Here is a 19,467-nt window from a genome sequence, read left to right as displayed (position 1 = left end):
CACCTCTATGTGTTGCTCACTCCATCACCTCTGTGTGTTGCTCACTCCATCACCTCTATGTGTTGCTCACTCCATCACCTCTGTGTGTTGCTCACTCCATCACCTCTGTGTGTTGCTCACTCCATCACCTCTATGTGTTGCTCACTCCATCACCTCTATGTGTTGCTCACTCCATCACCTCTGTGTGTTGCTCACTCCATCACCTCTGTGTGTTGCTCACTCCATCACCTCTATGTGTTGCTCACAAAGCTTTTCCCTTTTCCATTGGCTGCTCAAGGTGAGCCAGCCCTAAAGCTGGGCTGGCTGTGTGGTGCAGGTTCACCTCCAAGACCCTTATGTGCTACAAGAGATCCTGGAGATGCCCTGTTCCCAGTCACCCTTACAGGACCTCACAGCCTCAGGCATTGGATGCAAGCCTCAGAATCAGCATCCCGAATCCTAAATGCTTCTGTGAACACAAATATGGTGGAGAACCTCCCTCAACCTGCTGGCCACACTCAGGATTCACCCAGGCTGCTCTTCTGCAGGCTTTCAGCCCCAGGGCTTTCAGCCTTTGCTCCTCACAGAGCTGCTCCAGGCCCCTCAGCATCACTGCACTCTCTCCAGTACTTCCCTGTCTCTCTTCAGCTGGGGAGCCCACAACTGCATACAGTACTCCAGATGTGCTGTCACTAGGGCAGAGGAGAGGGGGAGCAGAACCTCCCTCCACCTGCTGGCCACACTCAGGATGCCATTGGCCTTCTTGGCCCCCAGAGCACCCTGGCAGTGCTTTCAAGCAGTTCCCTTTCTGCCCTGGAATTCATCAAGTGAGCACAACTGCAAGAGGCTGAATGTGCCCAGAGAGGAGAGAGGGAACTCTTCAGATGCTTGCATTGGCAGTGGACTTTTTCCACACTGGTTGTCTCCATTGCCTTTGGTATCACCTCAGTTCTTACTCCAGGCACAGCTATCAGCATCCTGCTTGCAGGGGCTCAGGGGAAGTGTGGGCATGGTGCTCCTGCCTGCAGTCAGACCCTTTACAAACTGCACCCTGCTCACCCCTGGCCTTGCGTTCCCCAGCTCTCAGGCTGCTTCCCTGCCAAAGTGCCTCTCTGCAGGTCCCTGCTTGCTTGGGGTGACCACCATCTGTCCAGGGAAGAAATAACCAAAACTTTCTTGACCTCCAGCACAGGCTGGATGCCACCTGAGTGCCATTTGCCCCTTCTTTGCCTTGTGCAGCCAAAACTGTGTCCCTGCCTTAAGGGGGCTGCAAGAAAGCTGGGGAGAGACTTTTAAGGGTGTCAGGGAGTGATAGGACTGGGGGGAATGGAACAAAATGAGAAATGGGGAGATTCAGATTGGATGTTAGGAAGAAATTCTTCCCCAGGAGGGTGGTGAGAGACTGGCACAGGTTGCCCAGGGAGGTGGTGGAAGCCTCATCCCTGGAGGTTTTTGCAGCCAGGCTGGATGTGGCTGTGAGCAACCTGCTGTGGTGTGAGGTGTCCCTGCCCATGGCAGGGGGTTGGAGTTGGCTGGGCCTTGATGTCCTCTCCAACCCTGACAGTTCTATGATTTCCAGTCAATGAGAGGAATGTTTCTGCCCAGCTGATGACCTTTGCACTTGACAACAACATCTTCCCCCAGGAGATACCAAGGAGCTCTTGTTTGTGTTCTGAGTGGGGAGTGTGCAAAAGTAGCAACTTCTAGTATGAGTCACTGCCTTGGGGGTTGGATTAATTCTTCTGAAACTCTGATGAAACTAAATGTTTGGGAGCCCCAGAGGAGAGCTCTGGTACAGGAGAAAATAGAAGCTGTAGAACAGAGTGTAGCTCAAATTAGTGGGGCCAGGAGGAAAGGACAGAAACCATTGGTTGCTCTCAGAATATTTCATTTCAGTGCTCACTCCTCTCAGCTTGCAGGCAGGGCATGACCTTGTCCAAGTGCCTGTGGAGAGGCAATAGAGAATGTCCAGAAGGACAGGAGGAATTCTGCCTGAGTTCCACCAGCAGTGCTTCCATGGGAACATCTTCCCCCCCTGGGCTGTAAGCTCAGAGGTACAACAGCATCAAATTTAATGGTGCATGGCACAGATGGACCTGTGGGACATGGCAGCATCCAGCATGGAAAAAGGCATAGCTTGAATCAGGGATGGTTCCAGTGCAGAAGAGATTCTGGACAACATCCAGGGTCTGGACTAGGTCCAGGCTGACAATGAGGATAAAATTTACCCTTAGATTCAATCTTTACCCTTAGCAAAGCAGCTCTCCAGCTGGGGGCAGCTCAAGTTGTGATGGTGTGTGCCAGCTGAGGCTTTGCCCTAGGGCTATGAAAGGGCTTGAAATGGAGCCAAGGCTGCTTTTTGGCCATCTGCTTGGCTGGGGCCAGGGGGCTGAGTTTGCCATTAGTGTTCCATGGAATATAAAACAAGAGTGGAGGTCATCTCTGGGCTTCATTAACACTTTGAAATGCCAGGAGGAATATCACATTTGGCTCTGGGGCCAGCAGAAGTCAGCAGAGAGTCTAACATTTCAGTTCCCACTCAGAGAAAGCCAACAGATTGGTTTCAGTTCTGGCTGCTCATTCCAAAGGCAATGGAGACAACCAGTGTGGAAAAAGTCCACTGCCAATGCAAGCATCTGAAGAGTTCCCTCTCTCCTCTCTGGGCACATTCAGCCTCTTGCAGTTGTGCTCACTTGATGAATTCCAGGGCAGAAAGGGAACTGCTTGAAAGCACTGCCAGGGTGCTCTGGGAGCCAAGAAGGCCAATGGCATCCTGAGTGTGGCCAGCAGGTGGAGGGAGGTTCTGCTCCCCCTCTCCTCTGCCCTAGTGACAGCACATCTGGAGTACTGTATGCAGTTGTGGGCTCCCCAGCTGAAGAGAGACAGGGAAGTACTGGAGAGAGTGCAGTGATGCTGAGGGGCCTGGAGCAGCTCTGTGAGGAGCAAAGGCTGAGAGCCCTGGGGCTGAAAGCCTGCAGAAGGGCAGCCCCAAGAGGGGATCTGAGCAATGCTCAGAAACAGCTAAAGGGTGGGGGGCAAGAGGCTGGGGCCAGAGTCTGTTCAGTGGTGCCCAGGGACAGGACAAGGGACACTGGGCACAAACTGGAACCCAGGAGGCTCCATCTGAACAGGAGGAGAAAGTTGTTTGTTGTGAGGGTGCTGGAGGCCTGGAGCAGGCTGCCCAGAGAGGTTGTGGAGTCTCCTTGTGTGGAGAGCTTCCAACCCCCCCTGGCCATTGTGCTCCTGGGCAAGCTGCTGTGGGTGCCCTGCTTTGGCAGGGGGTTGGTCTGGATGAGCTCCAGAGGTGCTTTCAAACTTCCACCATGCTGGGAGTCTGGAATTCTGTGCTCCTTTAAATTCTCAACTTCTCACATTCTCCTGTTCTTGGTACAGGATGAATGTCTCCTGTCAGCCTTAAAGGCCATGGCATGGGTCCTTAGGCAGTGTGCCCAGCAGAACATCAATGGCAACGCACTGATGCAGCTCTCCACAGTGCCCATGCAGCTCTCCACAGTGCCCATGCAAGCTCTCCACAGTGCCCATGCAAGCTCTCCACAGTGCCCCTGCAGCTGCACAGTCCCAGTCTGTTGCATTTGAATCAAGAAGTTCCTGTATGGCTTTCAGGAGAATTACCTCCCCCAACAGACCCAGAGGAACTCCTAGGAGATAGTGAATGTGCCACCCCCTGGGAGCAGTCAGGTGGACATCCCCCTGCTGTACAGTGCCCACTGAGATTGCTCTTCTGCTTTCCACTCAGAAACACCCAAACAAGGTGAGCAGCTTGTTTGTGTCCAGCTCCATGGAAGCCTTCTCTACCCCTCAGCATACACAGAGGCCATCCAGTGCTGTTCTCTCCAGGTCATGGAATCCTGAGACTGGCTGCTTGGAGAAGACCTTAAGATCATCAAGTCCAACCATCTCCCTCTACACAACTGTTAGACCATGTCCCTAAGCTCCTCATCCAAACATCTTTTAAATGCCTCCAGGGATGGGGACTCCACCACTGCCCCAGGCAGCCTTGGGGAAGAAATTGTTGCTCCTGTCCAACCTGATGCTACTTGAGGCCATTTCCTCTTGCCCTATCATTTGTCACCTGGGAAAGAGGCTATCTCCCACCTGATTCCAATCTCTTTTCAGGGAGTTGTAGGGAGTCAGAAGGGTCTCCCCTCAGCCTCCTTTTCTCCAGGCTGAGCAACCACATTTCTGTCAGCTGCTCCTCACAGGATTTGTGCTCAAGAGTTGGGGTCCTGCTGGCCCCACTGCTGCAGAGGGGGGAGGAGAGAAGCAGAACAAAACAAAGGCAGACCTCCTCCTCAGGCAGCTCTGCCTTCCTGCCAGAGGAAGCATCAGGCTCTCTGGAGCAAGGAAGTACATAGCAGGCTCCCTGCTCAGGCTGTGGATTCCACCCTTCAGGTCTGTTAGAGGTGAGGAGCTGGGGGATTGCAGCCCTGGGTGTGGAGGAAACCCAAAGAGCTGACTGGAGGCTCAGACTCCTGAACCCTCTCGGGTCCCCCACACATTCTTGAAACGCTTTGGTTACAGCAGCTGAGAAAACAAAACAAACCCCAGTTCACCTCCACCCTGAGGGGAAGCAGGAGAGTTTCTTGGCAAGCAGAGACCCTTTTGTGAAACTGATTCTGCAGAGAAGCAAACAGCCTGCTGTGAAGGAAAGTGGTGTGAAGGGTTTAGTTTGGACCCCAAGGTGCATCACTGAGCCTTAGGCTTGAGGAAAAAGGAGAATTCTCTGCAGATTGACTGAATGTCCTTGAGGGCCCTTCCAACCCTGACAGTTCTGTGAAGGTTTTGCAGGGATCCTGATGTGTCTTTGCTGGAAGTTCCTCCAGCGAGCCTTGGCTGCTGCCCTCTCACGGCAGCAGAGAGAGCCCCAGAGCTGGCTTAGTGCTGGAGGAGCCAGGATAGGATGGGGCAGGCTTTCCAGATACCAGGTTTGATGCTGGTGCTAATGCTCTGTCCCTTCTGTGTCTGTGGCTAACTGAAAGGCACCGCTGGGTGCTACAGCCAAGTGGGGACAAGACTTCTGGAGCTGAGCAGTGGTGCAAGAGATTCCCTCCACCTGCTTGTCCTCGGTGGAGGACTAATGCCTCCTGGTGGCCCCAGATACCTCTCACCCACAGAGCTGAAATGGGTCTGTGCACCTTCCTCTGCTGCCAAGGTCTTCTGGCTGCTGGGATACCTGAGGGAGCTGCTGTTGGTACCCAGGAGTGCACCTGGAGATGCCTGGCTCGGAGCTGGGAATGCTCAGAAGGGAGGAGGCAAAGGAAGAAGGCAAAAGGCAAAGGCTGGGAAATGAAAGGGGAAAGGCAGAGAGGTGGTGCAGGGCTGTGGACTGACTGTGGAGGCTCTCAGAGAGCTACTGAAAACTTCAACTCTGCAGAAAGTCTGAACACAGCTGTGGCCAGGTGAGAGGAAGAGAACCACAGAAGTGTGAACCTGAAGCCTGACTAAGGAAACCTCGGAGCCCACTGCTTAATGAGGCCACACTCAGCTTGGCAGAGGGCAAGGGTATGGCTGTGGCTTCAGGACTTGACTCTTGCAGTCCTGTTTCCCCCTACATAGGAGGTGGGGGAGCAGGGCTGTGATAAGTCTGAGCCTGGAAACACAGGCAGCAAAGAATCATAGAACCACAGAATTGTCAGGGTTGGAAGGGACCTCAAGGCTCATCCAGTTCCAACCCCCCTGCCATGGGCAGGGACACCTCACACTACAGCAGGTTGCTCACAGCCACATCCAGCCTGGCCTTAAAAAGAGAAAGACTTCTCCTTCTACTTCAGCATTCCCCAGAGCCCTGCAGGAGAAGAGGTCACCTGCATTCTCACCTGGAGATACATGGAGAGAAAAATACTCTTCTTCAGATTAAAAATAATGTAGCAAATGGAGAAAACAAGAAGATCCTTTTCTGGAGTAAAACCATAGAAACATAGGATCACAAAATTTTTGGTTGGAAGAGACCTTTCAGACCATCAAGTCCAGCCACTGCCCCAGCACTGCCAGGTCACCACCAAACCATGACCCTCAGCACCATGTGGAGCTTTGGAACTCCTCCAAGGATGGAGACTCCCCCACTGCCCTGGGCAGCCTGGGCCAGGGCTCAACAGCACTTTTGGGGAAGAAATTGTTCCTTGTGTCCAGCTTAAACTTCCCTTGGTACAACTTGAGGCCATTTCCTCTTGTCCTATCATTTGTCCCTTGGGACAAGAGACCAACCCCCTAGCTGGCTTCAGCCACATCTCAGGGAGCTGTAGAGAGCAATGAGTTCTCCCTCAGCCTCCTTTCCTCCAGGCTGAACACCCCCAGCTGCCTCAGCTGCTCCTCCCCAGCCCTGTTTTCCAGACCCTTCCCCAGCTTGGTTGCCCTTCTCTGGACTTGCTCCAGCCCTCAATGTCCTTCTTGGAGTGAGGAACCCAAAACTGACCCCAGGGTTAAAGCAGCAGCACAGCATAATGTGGTGGTAGCTATGGTGGTGCAGACATCTGGGGGAGGAAAGGCTTGGGGAATTCACCAGGCAGTTGTGTCAGCTCCAGCAGCACTGAACTGCTGGCCTAACAGGAATAATGAGATTGGCAGGGCTGGTGGCAGCTGTGGAATGAGCAAACTGAGCACAGCCTGTGCCATCCCCAGACTTTGTCCTTCTGCTGCCTGCAATGTCCCTCACCAGGGACTGGGCACAGGACGGAGCTGCTGCGCGGTGGCCAAGGCTCCACCACGTCAAGATCCTTTTACTCTGCCTCTATTCTACTCCTAGGGTGACCCAGAAGATTGGAAAGAACTGAAGGAAAACAAAGAGAAAGGCTAAGCTTTCATCCCAGCCCCATTAAAGTCCCTATCACTGACTCTGAAGACACAAACTGCCCTTTCTTAGAGCCATTTTTCTGAGCACAAAAGCTCCTTCCAATAACCCAGGAAGGGAGAAATCCTTACAAACTCCCAAGGATCAAGGAGCATCTTGCAGAAACTCTTTGTCATGAAACAAATTAGAAAAGACTATAAATAGGTGACCATTATTAGAGGCACTAACTAGGCTGGCTGCAGAGGGAATGGGCTGTTTCCCTGGCAGGCAGGGGGGAGGAGAGGCAATCAACAGGTTCATCACAGGCTCTCCAGGATGGGGAAGAAAGCAGACCTGAAGTCATTACCTCCTGCTCCTGGAAATGGAAGAAGCACTTGGAGAAAGAAGTTACTTCAAAGCATGAGAAAGAAAAGTCAAACCCACATGGGTGCAGACATGGCACAGGGCACTGCTGAACTCAGTTGAGGGCACATCACCCATGGGCAGAGGACAGGGTGGGAGCTCTGGGCTCAGAGAATCAGAGAATGGTCCAGGCTGGTAGGGAGCTCCAAAGCTCATCCAGTGCCACCTCCCTGCACTCAGCAGGGACATCCCCAAATAGATCAGGCTGCCCAGGGCCTTGTTGAGCCTCCCCTTGAATATCTCCAGGGAAGGGGCCCCAACCACCGACCTGGGCAACCTGTTGTGGTGTTCCAGTGTTTCATGGAGTCCAGCTGTGCTAGCCAGCCCCTCTAGAGCCTGCTGGGACATTCCTCCACCTGTTACTCCTTTGATTTTTAGAGAATTTCCGCCCCCCCTGCCCCCTTACCTTCCAGCCTAATATATTCATTCATGGCAATCATCAAATCCATCATCAAATCAATCTCTTGTCAGAGGGACCCATCAGGAGCATTGAGTCCAACTCCCTGCTCCTCACAGCACTACCTAAAATGAAATCATTCAACTAAGAGCTTCATCTAGATGCTCCTTGAACTCTGATGGCTTGGTGCTGTGACCACCTCCCAGGGGAGCTTGCTGCAGTGCCCAGTCAGCATGTCAGTGGAGAGCCTTTTCCTGAGAGAGTTGTGCACCAAGATGGTGGAGAAGTCTCCAGAGGCTGGGTGTGGGCTGTGCATAGATCATAGAACCAGAAACTCATTACAGCTGAAAAACAGCTCCAAGGTTAGCAACTCCAACCATCAACCTAACACCACCATGCCATGGCCACAGGTTTGAACACCTCCAGGGATGGGGACTCCACCACCTCCCTGGGCAGCCTGTGCCAATCCCTGACCACTCTTGCAGCAAAGATTTTCCTAATATCCAACCTACCCCTCCCCTGGCACAGCTTGAGGCCATTTCCTTTGGTCCTGTTGCTAGTTTCTTATGAGGAGGCCAGCAGTGGCCTCACTCCAACCTCCTTCAAGGGGCTGTAGAGAGCAATGAGTTCTCCTCTCAGCCTCCTCTTCTTCAGGCTGAGCAATGTCATCATTCTCTCTGTGGAGACTGTGGAGCAACCTGTGCCTGGCAGACAGGTACACAGAGCTCTTTTTGAAGACCATCTCTGTCCTCCAGCCCTGAGGGAAGTTTGGCTTCTCTGCATTTGAAAGATGTGGTCCATGACCACTGCAAAGTGCAGCTGAACCTTGCAGCATTGCTCCTCTTTATTATTTTTTTTAGTAGTTCTTGGGTGTGAATCATTTTTTCCTAGGTTTTTCTTTTCCCCCAAATGCCAGTGTGGCTTTCATGGAGATGTCAGCAGAAGGACTTGGTGGGCATGGAGATCACAGGATCACAGGGTGTTAGGGGTTGGAAGGTACCTCTGGATATCTTGGAGTGCAACTCCCTGCCAGAGCAGGAGCACAGAATCCAGCACAGGTCACACAGGAACACATCCAGACAGGGCTGGAAAGCCTCCAGAGAAGGAGACTCCACAACCTCTCTGGGCAGCCTGCTCCAGGGCTCTGTGACCCTCACAGTCAAGAAGTTCCTCCTCATGTTGAGGTGGAACCTCCTGTGCTGGAGTTTCCATCCATTGCCCCTTGTCCTATCCCAGGGCACAACTGAGCAGAGCCTGTCCCCTCCCTCCTGACTCCCACACCTCAGATATTTACAAACATTGATCAAATCCCTCTCAGATTTCTCCTCCCCAGACCAAACAGCTCCAGGGCTCTCAGCCTCTCCTCCCCAGGCAGTGCTGCAGTTCCTTCAGCATCCTTGGAGCCCTCCCTTGGACTCTCTCCAGCAGATCCCTGTCCCTCCTGAACTGTGGAGCCCAGAACTGGATGCAATATTCCAGGTGAGGTCTCACCAGAGAAGAGTAGATGGGGAGGAGAACCTCCCTGGACCTGCTGGACACACTCCTCTGAATGCACCCCAGGAGCCCATTGGTCTTCTTGGCCACAAGGGCACATTGCTGTACCATGGAGAACTTATTGTCCACCAGGACTCCAGGAGATATCAAAAGAAGGACAAGGTGGGCATGGAGATGTCAGCTGGATGAGGTGGGCATGGAGATTCCAGCAGAAGGATGAGGTGGGTTTCCTTCCACCAAAACATCCATGGTGTAGCTGCCTCCAGCTGTGCCTGGCTCCTCCCTGCAGTTTCTGAATTCTGGTGTGTGTTTGAGCTGACTGTCCAGAGGGCAGTTCAAGGTTGGTAGGACAGTGGCACAGAGTCAACAGTGGCACAGTCTTCAGTGGCAAAGAGTCAAGTTGGAGGCCTTTGGCCAGTGGTGTCCCCCCCAGGGATTGGTACTGGGTCCAGCTTTGTTCAATATCTGTATCAATGACCTGGATGAGGGCAATGAGAGTCCCCTCAGCAAGTTCTGATGATATAAAACTGGGGGGGGTGGCTGACACCCCTCAGGCTGTGCAGCATCCAACGTGACCTGGACAGGCTGAGAGCTGGGTGCAGGCAAACCAAATGAAGCTCAATAAGGACAAGTGCAGAGTCCTGCATCTGGGGAGGAACAACAGCAGGCACCAGGACAGGTTAGAGGCTGCCCTGCTGGAGAGCAGCTCCACAGACAAAGACCTTGGAGTGCTGGTGGACAGCAAGTTCTGCATGGGACAGCAATGTGCCCTTGTGGCCAAGAGAGCCAATGGGATCCTGGGGTGCAGCAAGAAAGGTGTCCAGCAGGGCTGGGGAAGTTCTTCTGCCTCTCTACTCTGCCCTGCTGAGACCACAGCTGCAATCCTGTGTCCAGTTCTGGGCTCCCCAGTTCAGGAGAGACAGAGAGCTGCTGGAGAAAGTCCAAGGGAGAGCCAGGAGGATGCTTAGGGGACTTGAGCATCTCCCTGTGAAGAGAGCCTGAGAGGCCTGGGGCTGTTTAGTCTGGAGAAGAGAAGGCTGAGAGGGATCTGATCAATGTCTCTCAATAGCTGAGGGGTGGATGTCAAGGGGAGGGGGCCAGGCTCTTTTGGGTGGTGCACAGTGATAAGCCAAGGAACAATGAGTTCAGACTTGAACAGAGAAGATTGCAGCTCAGCATGAGGAGAAACTTCTTTGCAGTGAGGGTGACAGAGCCCTGGAGCAGGCTGCCCAGGGGAGTTGTGGAGTCTCCTTCTCTGGAGACTTTCAAACCCCACCTGGATGCATTCCTGTGCAGACTGCCCTGGGTGACCCTGCTCTGGAGGTCCCTTCCAACCTCTGATACACTGTGAGGCTGTGAGACTGTGACAGCTGGGGCTGGGTGAGGAGGCAGGGCAGGGATATGGTGCAAGAGAACACCACAGCAGAAGTGTTCTCCTCCTCTTGGTGGAGGAGGTGGTGGAGTCACCATCCCTGGAGCTGTTTTAGGAACATATGTCCATGGCACTCTGGGACATGGTTTGATGCCATGGTTGTGTTGGATTGGTGTTTGGACTTGATCCTGGAGGCTTTTTCCAGCTGAAACAATTCTGTGACTCTATGATTGAAGCCTTTGATGGCTGCAGTCAACCTTTCTCTAGGATGCAAGCAAAATATTTCCTGTTTGTTTTTAAAACACTGGTACTAAACCCCCAATACCTCATTTGGAGCAAAGGATTGAGTGCATTCCTTGTGAGAGGACTGGAAAATAGATCCATCTGGCTGAGCTTTGCCCACTCTGGATCCTGCAGTCCTGATGGGTTTGATTGGATATTTTCTGCCTGGGTTGAGGCCGCAGGGCTGCCACTTCATCCCTTTGTGAGTTTGGTTTTCATGTTAGCCTAAACTCTATTGCTAAATCTAAAACCCTCTTTAATCATTGGAACATTTTCTCTGCCTCTTGTTCCAAGTTCCCCTCCCTGGATTAAATTATTTATTGTTTCTTTCCCACATGACTTAAAGCCAAAACCAACTAGAGGCAGAAATCACAGAACTGTCAGGGTTGGAAGGGACCACAAGGATCATCCAGTTCCAACCCCCCTGCCATGCCCAGGGACACCTCACACTACAGCAGGCTGGCCAGAGCCTCATCCAGCCTGGCTGCAAACACCTCCAGGGATGGAGCCTCAACCACCTCCCTGCACAACCCATTCCAGGCTCTCACCACCCTCATGGGCAAGAACTTCTTCCTCATGTCCAGCCTGAATCTCCCCACTTCCAGCTTTGTTCCATTCCCCCCAGTCCTGTCACTCCCTGATGGCCTAAAAAGTCCCTCCCCAGCTTTCTTGTAGCTCCCTTCAGATACTGGAAGGCCACAAGAAGGTCTCCTGGGAGCCTTCTCTTCTCCAGACTGCACAAGCCCAACTCTCTCAATCTGTCTCCAGAGCAGAGCAGCTCCAGCCCTCTGCTCATCCTCATGGCCCTTCTCTGGACACCTTCCAGCACCTCCAGATCCTTCCTGGAACAGAGGCTCCAGAACTGGACACAGAGCTCCAGGTGTGGTCTCAGCAGAGCTGAGCAGAGGGGGAGAATCCCCTCCCTGCCCTGCTGGCCACACTTCTCCTGCTGCAGCCCAGGCTCTGCTTGGCTCTCTGGGCTGCAAGTGCTTACTGCTGGCTCCTGCTGAGCTTCTCATCCCCCAGCACCCCCAAGTCCCTCTCCTCAGGGCTGCTCTCCAGCCAGTCCCTGCCCAGCCTGCATTTGTGCTTGGGATTGCCCTGCCCCACCTCAGGACCTTGCCCTTGGTCTTGTTGAACCTCCTGAGGTTGTCTTGTGCCCAGCTCTGCAGCCTGTCCAGGTCCCTCTGGATGGATCCCTTCCCTCCAGCCTGTCTGCTGCACCACACAGCTTGGTGCCATCAGCAAACCTGCTGAGGGAGCCTCAATGCCACTGTCCATGGCACCAACAAAGATGTTGACCAAGCCTGGTCCCAGCACTGATCCCTGAGGGACTCCACTTCTCCATGGCCTCCCCTTGTTCATGGAGCCATGATGATAAGTTCTAAGCAATCCCATTGGACACACTATCAATGAAGTGGGGTTGTCTGTACTATTTTTCTCTCTTTCAGCTTCCTCACTCTGGGAGGCACTAACTTGCTCTTGCTGCAGCCCAGGCTCTGCTTGGCTTTCTGGGCTGCAAGTGTCTACTGGCAGCTCATGTTGAGCTTCTCATCCACCAGCACCTTCCAGTCAATGGAGCTCTGCTAACACAAATCTTGGGTTCAAGGACTGACCAGGACCCCCTCAATGATCCAAGCTGCTGAGCCACAAAGTTCAATGTTGTTTATGTTGGAAGAAATGATTTCTCTGTCCAGTTTGATGCAACCCTTGGAGGGGGACCCAGGAATGGCAAACATTCCAGAGACATGCACAGCATCCAGGATGTTGGTTAAAAAGAGGAATGGCATTCTGAAGGGATCAGGGAAGCATGGAAGGCAGGTGTCCAGGACATACAGGACATACCTTTAAGCCTCCCTAAAGCAAGCAACAGAAGACTCTCTAGATCTGTGTCAGGGCAGGTCAACAAGAGTAAGACTCATCTGTGGAGCTTGGGTCCAAGAAATTAATTACTTGCAGGGCTGACAAGTGTTTCACACTAAAGTAATTAGCAAGTTAATAGTAAAGGCAAAGGTTGGACCTTCAACAAGAGCAAATTGCTGTGACTCCAGCTGGGTGGTGCCCCTGAGAGTGCCCCAGGACTCTCACCCCCAGAGCTCCAGGCTCAATAACTAAAGGTAGAGTCATGGAATTATTTGGTTGGAAAAGGCCTCTGTGGTCATCAAGTCCAAACATTGATCTAACCCCACCCTGGCCACTAAACCATGACCCCAGTGCCACGGACACATAGTTCTGGAACACCTGCAGGGATGGGGACTCCAGCACCTCCCTGGGCAGCCTGTGCCAAGCCCTGACCACTCTTGCAGCACACAAATTTTGCCTCCTCTCCAACCTAACCCTCCCCTGGCACAATTTCAGGCCATTTCCTCTCCTCCTATCACCTGAGACTAGAGAGAAGAGCCCAACCCCCACCTGGCTCCAACCTCCTTTCAGGGAGCTGCAGACAGCACTGAGGTCTCCCCCAGCCTCCTCCTCTCCAGACTAACCAACCCCACTTCCCTCAGCTGCTTCTTGGAAGTCTCCTCCAGACCTGTGACCATATTGGACCATGCCAAGAAGCCCCCAGGAATGGGCTCCTGGAGTCCCAGCAAGCAGAGCTGTGGGATGAGCAGTGCCTTGCCCTGGGCAGCAAAGGTCAGGACTGTGCTCAGCAGGGAGTGGCTTGCTGGGCATTTGGCCTTCAGAAATGGCTCAGAAAGTGCCTTAGATCTGTGGCCTGGCCTGGCACAACAGGGCTCAGGCTTCAGGATTTACTGCAAAATAAGAATTGAGACCTGCTTTTCAGAAGAGCTCAGCTGCCTGGGCTGGAAATGGTCACTCACTGAGGGCTGCCAGGGAGGAGCTTGTGCTGGGGACCAGCAGTGGGCAAGGCTGCTGGAGGCTGCTCAGCTCTCAGCCCCTAGAACACCCTTGGCCAAGGCTGCTGGAGATGCAGCAGGGTGAGAGGCTCACAGCTGTGTGCAGGGAAGGCAAAATTTGGATGAGGAGCTTAGGGACATGGTGTGAAAGTTGTGTGCAGGGAGGTGTTAGGTTGTGGCTAGGCTCCAGCATCTTGAGGTCTTTTCCAACCTGGGGATTCTATCCCAAGCTCCCAGAAACATGCAGGTTGGGAAAGAGCCTCAGGATCACCAAGTCCAACCCAGAGCCCTACTCTGCAAGGCTCACCCCTAAACCAGAGCCCCAAGCACCACATCCAAACCACCTTTAAACACACCCAGGCTTGGGGACTCCACCACCTCCTTGGGCAGCACATTCCAATCCCTGACCACTCTTGCTGGGAAAAATTTTTTTCTCCTGTCCAGTCTAACCCTCCCCAGTCACAGCTTGAGGCCATTCCCTCTTGTTCTGTCACTAATTAGCTGTGAGAAGAGACCAGCAGCAGCCTCTCCACAATAAAAATTAAAAAAACCCAAACCAAACCAAACCAAAAAAACAAACAAGCAAAAATCCCCCCCAAAAATAGTTGACAGGGATGAAGAGATGCCCTTCCTCCTGCCCACATCCACACAGGCTTCAGGAGATGGATAAACAACTTCAGCCTGAAGCAGAGGAGGCTGAGAAGAGACCTCATTGCTCTCTACAGCTACCTGAAAGGAGGTTGTAGTGAGGCTGGTGTGGGACTCTTCTCATGACTAACTAAGGAGAGGACAAATGTGTTATGGGTTTAAAACTGTCTTTTTAATTTTTCTTCACAAAGTTCAAGCAGAGAAAGTGAAAGAATGTCAATAAGTCACTATTGGGTGTAAGAAAGCCAAATCATGATTATTCCAAACAGTTCCATTGGAGAGAGAGAAATGTTTGAGAATCTCTACTCAAAACAAAGTTGGGGCAGTCTGAGTCTGAGTTCTCAGCTTGCTGGCTGGGCTGTCAGGCTGCTTCTTCTTCTTTTCTGGCTGAAGACAACACCCTGACCTTGACAAGCTCAGTCTAACAGCCTCTCTGCTTCCTGACTCTCTGCCTTCTGCCTGGGGGGCCTGGGGAGATTCCTCCTGGCTGAGGGGGGAGGTCCCTTGGGGCAAGCAAAGGGGGCCTGGTTGTGCTTTTCTGTGGATTGTACCTATTTGTGAATGTTGTGAACAGTGTCTGTTTGTACAGATTCATTGCATTGCATCCTGGATTGTAGCTTTGCTTGTAAACACAGCTAGCATTTGCTTCCAGGCTGAGCTAGCCTGGTCATGGGCAGTGTGGGACAGGGATTTCAGCTCTCACACTGTTACAAAGAGGAAATGGCCTCAAGCTGCACCAAGGAAGGTTTAGGTTGGAGATTAGGAAAAAATTCTTTGCTGGAAGAGTGGTCAGGGGTTGGAACAGGCTGCCCAGGGAGGTGGGGGAGTCCCCATCCCTGGAGGTGTTGAAGAAGGTAGCAGATGTGGCACTCTGGGACAAGGTCTAGTGGAGATATTGGACATAACATTGGACATAGTGATCTTAGAGGTCTCTTCCAACCTTAGTGACTCTGACTCTGTGAGCTTTGCCCTCTTCTCCTCTCCTGTCAAGCTGTCTTTGTCAAGCCCTGTTCTCAGCAGAGAAAAGGATGCTGGGTGATTGCTACCAGGAGCTTCAGCTGGACAGGGTCTAAGGCTCACTGTTAAAAGAGCTCTTAGCATCAGGCCCATGTTTGACCAGCAGCACTGGAGGTGTGCTTGGTGTTCTGCACTGCAGCAGGGTTATGGGGAGAGGAGTTTGCTTGTGGAGATTAAGTGACTTGTAGATGGAGAATTCAGCAAAACACATCCTGAACATTTGTCATTTTTTCACTGAAATGAGACTTTAATCCTTCAAAGGATGATTTCCATCACTGCCAGACTCAGCAAAGCTGAAGCCATGAGCCTTGGGTGAAAGGGAGCTGGAACCACAAAGATCTTGTTCAGTGGGGAGAGGCTACAAGAGTTGGGGCTGTTCAGTCTGGAGAAGAGAAGGCTCCAGGGAGACCTCAGAGCAACCTTCCAGTACCTGAAGGGGCTCCAGGAGAGCTGGGGAGGGACTTTGGACAAGGGCTGGGAGTGCCAGGATGAGGGAGAATGGCTTTGAGCTGGGAGAGGGGAGATTGAGAGTGGAGATGAGGAAGAAATTGTTGAGAGTGAGGCTGGGGAGACACTGGCACAGGTTGCCCAGGGAGGCTGTGGCTGTCCCCTCCCTGGAGGTGTTGAAGGCCAGGCTGGATGAGGCCTTGAGCAAGCTGGGCTGGTGGGAGGTGTCCCTGCCCATGGCAGGGGGTTGGAACTGGATGAGCTTTAAGGTCCCTTCCAAGCCAACCCATCCTGTGTGTCTGTGATATGCTCAGCAGTGTCATATGAAAGCAAACCAAAGAAGTGAGCTGGAATGAGGGACAGGTCAACAGAGCTGTAGCCACAACACTCCAGAGACAGCTTCACTGCCAGTGAAACAAACCTGCCCATTTCCCAGCCCCCTGGGTTACCGTAACAATAACAATAACCTGGGCTGCTTTATTAGGTTGCAGACTAATGGGAATCCTGCTGACTTCTGTTTCTTTACCCTCACTGTGATATATACAGAGGAAAGGAGGAAATTCCTGCAGGTCACTCCTCCTGTGGAGCAAAGACATCAACCCGCCAAAGGTGGAACTGTCCTGGGAAAAGAGAGCTTCAAAGAAGCAGGCTGGAGAGAGGTGACCAAAGAACATTGTCCTGACTGGCAGCCAGTGTCCACCTCCACAAGGCAAAAATGGTTTAGGCTTTTGAGACTTCTTTTCCCCAGATGGAAAAGACCTCTTTTAAATCACCCAGGACTTGGGGGTGCTGGTTGACAGCAGCTGAGGATGAGCCAGCTGTGTGCTCAGGTGGTCACCAGCAGCCTGGTCTGGATCAGCAATGGTGTGGGCAGCAGGAGTAGGGAAGTGATCTTGACCGTGGGCTGGGCATTGGTGAGGCCACAGCTTGAGTCCTCGGTTCAGTTTTGGGCTCCTCACTCCAAGAAGGACACTGAGGGCTGGAGCAGGTCCAGAGAAGGGCAACAAAGCTGGGGAAGGGTCTGGAGAACAGGGCTGGGGAGGAGCAGCTGAGGGAGCTGGGGGTGTTCAGTCTGGAGAAGAGGAGGCTGAGGGAGACCTCATTGCTCTCTACAGCTCCCTGAGGGGAGGTTGCAGTGAGGTGGGGGCTGTGCTCTGCTCCCTGGTCTCAGGTGATAGAAGGAGAGGAAATGGCCTGGAATTGTGCCAGGGGAGGGTTAGGTTGGAGATGAGGAAGAATTTGTTTGCTGCAAGAGTGGTCAGGGATTGGCAGAGGCTGCCCAGGGAGGTGGTGGAGTCCCCATCCCTGGAGGTGTTCCAAGAAACCTGTGGCCATGGCACTTGGGGCCATGGTTTGGTGGCCATGGTGGGGTTGGGTTGATGGTTGGAACTGGCTGAGCTTAGGGGCCTTTTCCAGCCCAAACAATTTGGTGATTCTATGAGCCTGTGTCCTTTTATGTCACTGGTTGGGACTGTTTTGATGGAGCAAAATCAAAGTCTATGTGAAAATAAGCAAAGCAATGGGACTTGTGCTAAGGCAGAGGCTGGCAGCTCCTCAGTCTGCCCTGCAGCTCACTGCCCTCAAGATGTACAACAGGTCCATTCTTAGCTTTTTGTCTTTTGCCTCAGCAATGCTCACTTCCCATCCCTGCCAGCAGAACTCTAAAGCCAACCAATGTTCCTGTTCCTCCACAAGTCATGTGTGCTATTTGAAAGCTATCTCTACAATTACTGAGCTCTGGGGGCACAATTTGATGGTCCTGCTGAAGAGTGAGGAGACAAATCAGATCTGCAAATACCCAGCAGCCAGTTCAGGTTTGTTCATCAATGAGCTTCACCACATCTGTGGGGTTCAGAAGACTTTAAACTCCCATTGGGTATTTCCTGCCTCCCCCTGCTATACTTTGAAAATGCCATGAGCTGTTCTTCTGAGGGTTTAGTCCTGACCATTTCTGTCTTTCTGTTTCTCCTTGCCATGGACAGGTGCCATGGGATGCTTGCAGTTCACTTAGGCTGGGATGGATGCTCCCAAACAATGATGTCAGCAAGTTTTGGGCAATAAACCAGAAAGATAAAGCTCGGAGGTCACTGCAGGTCCTTTGAGGGTTTAACTCTGACCATTTCTATCTTTCTATGTTTCTCCTTGTCTGGTGATTGGTAGAGGTGCCATAGGATGCTTGCATTTCATTTAGGCTGGGATGGATGCTCCCCAAAAATTATATCAACAAACTCTGGGCAATGAACCAGAAAGATAAAGCTCAGAGGTCACTGCAGGTCACCTTGAGGTGTTCTTCTGAGGGTTTAATCCTGAGCATTGTTATGTCTCAGTGTTGCTCCTTGCCTGCTGGTTGGTACAGGTGCCAGAGGATGCTTGCGTTTCATGGAGGCTGGGATGGACCCACCCCAAAAATGACATCAGCAGGGTTTGGGCAATAAACCAGAAAGATAAAGCTGAAAGGTGACTGGAAAATGCCCCAAGCCCCCAGGCTCCAGTGAGATTTGAACTCACGACCCCTGGTTTACTAGACCAGTGCTCTAACCCCTGAGCTATGGAGCCTCTCAGTCTTGTTGCTTCCTGCTCTACAAATATTTCATAGAAGAATTGTCTCTGTGACTGCAGGCTCAAAACCTGCACTGCCCTGAGGAGCTTCTGAGCTGCTTCCAAATGGCACAGACAGAAACAGCAGAGGCACAGACTAGCAACACACCAGGTCAGCCCAAAGCTGCAGCTGAGCCTCCTTCGGCTTATCCCTGCAAGGAAATCAACTTCAAGGTCTCCTCTGTCCCCAGCCAAGGAGCTTGGGAAGTTTCCAAAGAAGAAGTGATGATATGCGCCCAAGTGGCCAAGAGAGCCAATGGCATCCTGGCCTGGATCAGCAATAGTGTAGCCAGCAGGACAAGGGAGGTTATTCTTCCCCTGTACTCAGCCCTGGTCAGGCCACACCTTGAGTCCTGTGTCCAGTTCTGGGCTCCTCAGTTTAAGAAAGATGTTGAGGGACTGGAACGTGTCCAGAGAAGCTGGGGAGGGGTCTGGAACACAAACCCTATGAGGAGAGGCTGAGGGAGCTGGGGGTGTTCAGCCTGGAGAAGAGGAGGCTCAGGGCAGACCTCATTGCTCTCTACAACTACCTGAAGGGAGGTTGTAGCCAGGTGGGGGTTGGGCTCTTCTCCCAGGCACCCAGCAGCAGAACAAGAGGACACAGTCTCAAGTTGTGCCAGGGGAGGTTTAGGCTGGGTGTCAGGAGGAAGTTCTTCACAGAGAGGGTGACTTCCCATTGGGATGTGCTGCCCAGGGAGGTGGTGGAGTCGCCATCACTGGAGATGTTCAAGAAAAGCCTGGATGAGGCACTTAGTGCCATGGTCTGGTTGGTTGGGTAGGGCTGGGGGATGGGTTGGACTGGAGGATCTTGGAAGTCTCTTCCAACCTGGTTAATTCTATGATTCTATGTTTTGGCTCTTCATAGTGGTTGCACCAATTTATAGGAGAAGAAAGGCAAGCTTCTAAAAAAAATACCTCTTTATATCCCACTGTTTGCATTTGAAAGTCAGCTGTTGTCTCTTTGCTTTTTGCCTCTCAGCTCTCTAATCATGTCAGAATTTCTCAGGAGTCTGTGATGTGCCTGAGGTGCTGTTGGTGATGTGGAACTTTCACATTTCTAAGCTATTCCTTGGTGCCTGAAGTTTCAGTGCAATCTCTCCTGTAGTTTAATTCTTACAGAGCCATAGAATGGTTTGGGTTGGAAGAGACCTCTAAGGTCATCCAG

The 19,467-nt window shown here is 52.4% G+C and overlaps 1 non-coding gene across 1 annotated transcript; it reads right to left on the bottom strand.

The window, feature by feature from the left end:
* Positions 1 to 18,187: 18,187 nt before the first annotated feature.
* Positions 18,188 to 18,260, bottom strand: TRNAT-AGU (transfer RNA threonine (anticodon AGU)). The gene has a single exon. It is a non-coding gene; the product is annotated as a tRNA-Thr (tRNA).
* Positions 18,261 to 19,467: the final 1,207 nt, after the last annotated feature.

Source organism: Indicator indicator, chromosome 28, assembly GCF_027791375.1.
Source record: "Indicator indicator isolate 239-I01 chromosome 28, UM_Iind_1.1, whole genome shotgun sequence".
NCBI lineage: Eukaryota > Metazoa > Chordata > Aves > Piciformes > Indicatoridae > Indicator > Indicator indicator.
The sequence above is the reverse complement of the archived record's forward strand: the minus strand, read 5'-3'. Positions and strand labels throughout refer to the sequence as shown.